Below are 4,967 nucleotides of genomic sequence, written 5' to 3'. Positions count from 1 at the left end.
CCTTTGAACTTTTTAGGATGACTCTAACTTGAAATTTATGAAATCCTATTTATCTATTTTGAATTAAGTGAATTAAAATTTTACCAGTTGTTAATATATAAACAAATGTTGACTATCATTGTTTTAATATAGTATTTGCTTAAATTATTAATGATATAATAAAATTCAATCATTCATTACAAAATTTATGGATAAGGGAATATAGAATTTATATTATAAAATTCATATTATAAGAATAAATAATATTAAATTGAAAGAGAAAATTAGATTTTAAAACCCGTAATTTAGGGGTGTAATAAATTTAATCTAAGCCAATTTAGCTAGAATAACGTTGTCTTAGGAGTTTAATATGGGTGACCACCGCGCACCCTTGGTGCAGTGGTCATTCCACAAGTATAAATTGTCACGCCCCAAACCCGATACCCGGATTTGTGACCATGACCGGCATGCTAATATCAAGTTTAAACCTGATATTAACAAGAACCAACTTAATTTTTACAAAACTTTTACAAAAGCTTACCTCTTTCTTTCCATCCTGATTTCATTACTTAAATGATATAGCTTTCCACTTGATATTCAGAGCAGCTACATTTTACTTCAAAGGATAACACAATCCACTAGTTATTCAAATTCTAAATTTCACATAATACATCTCTTAATACTTTAAGGTACACACTTTCATTAGATCCTAAAATACACTATACTACAATCTAAACATCCAATACTAATTTAGGATCTATACATATAAAACTAAAACCAGCTCCTTCCAAAACTCGAAAAGGCTCCCTCTACTCTAAAAATAAAACCTATTGATTGAAAGAGTGGAAGGGGTGAGCTACATAGCTCAGTAAAGGTAAGATACATGAGAATTTAATAAGGATGCATGTAAACAAAATCATTTCATTCTATGAATATTTGAATAGGAGAACATCTTTTCATGCATAGTATTTTATACTATTCACAATAATAACTTATACGCTTTTCATAAGAAAATAATTGTTCTCACTTTTCTTATCAGAATAATATTACCAAAACTTTTCTGATTTAATTTCTTTCATTTCTTACAAAGTCACCAAATATAATATTGATTGTTTAAAATCAATATATATGTATTCTCATTACAAAATAATCATTTTAACTTAAATCAGATAATTGGTAACTTTGTCTTAAATTAGAAACATCTTAAAGAATAACAAAACTTTTCTTCATAAACTTCTTCTCATAAAATATTATAACTTTTATAGTCATAAAACTTAACGTTTCATAAAGAACAGATATCTGATAACTTTTTAAACATAACTTGTACTTTCATCAGAAACTTTATCTTTTCAGAACACTAAAACCTTTTCATCTGATTCTTTATCTTTAAAGAAAAGCTTTTCTTTTCATCAGAAACTTCTTTTCATGAGAGCTTTTAACTTTTAATGATGCATTTAAGCATAATCATTCTCTCATGATCAATAAAATAATATAGTTATTCATAACATATTGGTTAGTCCATATCTAATAAGTCTATAATTATTTAGGAGGCTTCTAGCACCACGGTGCTAGGCATCTTGCATTCCCCACAATGCTAGGTATTCCCGGGATCACATCATAATACATATATTCAACCATGGAGGTAGGTTGACTTCCTCCACAAGTTGGCCGTAACCAACAAGAGCAGGTACAACAAAGCCAGTCCCACTTAATGGCCAATCATATAACATTTTCCATAGAAAGCCAGTAATTAACCCCTACTGACAGAGTTCAGATCACTAGAGAACATAACCCGAAAACATTTCATACTTATACATCATACTAAAATTTCTTATTTTGCATAACATTTCATAATAATAGCATTTCCATTTTTTTCTTTAAACATCATGTTCATGGAAATTATTAATGGCATCAATATGTTTAAATCATATACATAAGGTTTCGAAAACTCACGAACATATCTTTGTCTGAAACATGCTTATATGTCATATCTCTAATAAAAAACTTTTTAATACATAATATACTTTAAAATAACCTCATAACTTACCAAATGCTCATATAACTTATCCATTACGCGAAAGCAGAAGAACCAAAAGCCTAAAGTCGAAGGAGCTTAGACTTGGGTACTGATAACACCTAAACCAAATATAAAAACTTATTACTGTCCATAATTGCTTATCATAAACTTACACATTTATCTCAAAGCCTATCTCTTAGAATCAAGGAAAACCTAATCTCACCTTAACGAGACTCCCACAAACATATTATGCACACATCAACAAATGATGTACCAAACTAAAGAAAATCATCATTTTCATATTTATATCATATCTCCAGAGGTGCCAAATTCATTTCAAAATGTGCTTGAGATTAAGGCAATAATGCATGCATAAACATAAAGTCTTTTAAACATGGTCATATAACCATATACATTTACATGACAACATACAATGCATTGAACAAGACAGCTTCATAAAACAATAGGTGGATGGTTTAGAACCCTTCCTTTGAGTACTAAAATTTGAACCAAGTTATAAAAAATTAATCTATGATCTAGACATACCAAAAGATAAGAATATTAAATTATAACTCAAAACATTCACCCTAACTTGAGAGTTAAATCCACAAAATCAGGTGTAGCATATGTTGTTCATTGCTCATTTCAGCAGCATATGTTTCATTTGTATTTTACAAATGAGTTGTCTAAACACATCCAATCTTCATGAAATTTTACATAACCACTCCACTATATATCTAGTATATACCATAAAAATATCGGAATCAAAACATAAAACCATGATTTATTAAAAATCATATAAGACAACATGTTCAAATTTGTCCTGGCAGAATTTCATGCAACTTAGAAATTAAATCATTATTTTTATATTGATCCAAATGCCGTGAGACCAATTCAATAACAACCACAAGTGTCTTAGGTTTCATAGGAATTATCTTTAGCATCCAAATTTACTATATACAATTTAATACATAATTTACCATGTGTAAACACAAAATCTGTCACAGTAACAGCTTTGTAACATTTTATTGTAAATTCACAAACAATTATCAAACGATGGTATTTTCATATAGGGATTTTTATACACTCATTAGACATGTTAGAAAACACTTATAGACAGTCATTTAACCATTTATAGCAAAATTAAATACAACAAAAATCTCAGCAGCAACACCAAAAGTACTCATCCTAACTTTTCTTACTTCCTTAACCATATACAATCATTAATTAGTAAAAACCCTAATCTACTTTCAACAAACCATCAACGTAATTTCAAAATTTCTTAAAACAGCATATATATATATATATATATATAAACTTACAAGTTCATGATTTTCTAATTTTATGAACCATAAATACCATTACTAAAATTCCTTGAAGAAATCATGGATTCTAAGATAAGAGTAGCTAAAATCCTTACCAATTTTATGGTTCTTGAGGGAAAATAGAAATAAATCACTCTTGCATGAAAGGATTTCCCTTTCCTAGTGGCTGGACCCGAAACTATGAGAGGTAGAGAGCTTGAGAGAGTTTTTGAGTCTTCTAGTTTCTTTGAGAAAGTGTGAATAAGAAATGAGATAAGTCTTGTCTTTCTTTTGGTATATGAACTGGTGGAATTGAGAGAAAGACTCAAGGGAGCTTCCTACCTCTTTCCTTAAGAGAAAAAGAGAGCAAAGTGAGTGAGAAATTATGATTTGTGTGTGTACCCGTAGAAAATGAGAGCAAGAGAGTTTCTTGGATGTCCTAGAGCTTGAGAAAAGTCAAAGAAGAATTGAGATGGAGCTTGGTGGTTGCATGGCCGGCCAAGTGTTTGGTCTTTGGGTTTAAGAGTGTGAACATGCAAGAAACTTTGGTTTTACATATGTTGAATTTCAATTGGTTGCATGTGGGTGGAATTTCCACTACAACATCTCATGCGTCATATGCCAAATTAAAATACCAATTATGTATCTAAAAATTTAAACCACTTAATATAGTTTTGTACATACTAAGTACATATTTGTAATACAAATAGCCATTTCAATTATTTATAATCTTTACAATTCTTATTTAATGGCATTATAAAATAATATGTTTATTAAATACTCTTATATTAATTTTAGTAAGTAAGTGACTTAAAATATTAATGATACTTAACCACTTAAACACGTAGTTTAATTATAAAGTTGGGTCGGGGTGTTACATAAATGCTTGTGGGGTGTGAGGGGTAAGGGCCAGGGTTCAAGTCTCCAAGAGGGAGTTTTACACGCATATACGCTTAGGCTATGTTTGGTTCGAGTGATTTTAGGGAGGATGGAAAATGAAGAAGAGAAAAGTGGAGAGAAAATGATGTTTTTGGCTGTTTGGTTGATGGCACTGTTTTCTGACTCGGACCGAACCGACAGGTCGGACCGTGAAAACCAGGAACTGGATTGAAATTTGGTTTTTTAAGCATAGAGAACCGGGCATATGTGGCAATTCTATGAATCCCTAAAACCGGGGTTGGACCGCACGGTTCATGCAAAACCGGTGGCAAGAGCCGTGCAGTCTAACCCCTTAGCAATTTTTTTTTTTTTTTTAATTTTATAAAAACAACTTAACACAATTTTATTCTACTTAATTAAATTATCCATCTCTTACAAGGAATAAAAAAAATTATAATTAAAATCTTTCAAAGACATTCAACTTTACTTCAAAAATTAATCATAAATTTTAATGTTTTCATGATTATTATTTTATTTTATTAACTTTCTTATTTAATTATTAAATATATGTTTGAAAACCAGTAAATTTCCCTTACATATATAGATATATTAGTCAATTTTGCTAGTTTGATAAATTTAATATCTATATTTAGGCTTTAATTAATTATTAAATTAATTATGACATCATCACGATTCTACCTCGGTTTAATCTCGGTTCGACCTCAAAAACCTTAAACCTCTCCTTTTTATAGGTCAATGAACGGTCAAGGATTCAAAACCATGGTTGA

The 4,967-nt window shown here is 29.9% G+C and overlaps 1 long non-coding RNA gene across 1 annotated transcript; it reads right to left on the bottom strand.

The window, feature by feature from the left end:
* Positions 1-590: 590 nt before the first annotated feature.
* Positions 591-3,727, bottom strand: LOC126720041 (uncharacterized). Its single transcript, XR_007653217.1, has 2 exons — positions 3,417-3,727; positions 591-806 (listed from the first exon to the last, which is right to left on the bottom strand). It is a non-coding gene; the product is annotated as an uncharacterized LOC126720041 (long non-coding RNA).
* Positions 3,728-4,967: the final 1,240 nt, after the last annotated feature.

This window comes from Quercus robur, chromosome 3, assembly GCF_932294415.1.
Source record: "Quercus robur chromosome 3, dhQueRobu3.1, whole genome shotgun sequence".
NCBI classification, from domain to species: Eukaryota; Viridiplantae; Streptophyta; class Magnoliopsida; order Fagales; family Fagaceae; genus Quercus; species Quercus robur.
This window is presented reverse-complemented; position numbering and strand designations above follow the sequence as displayed.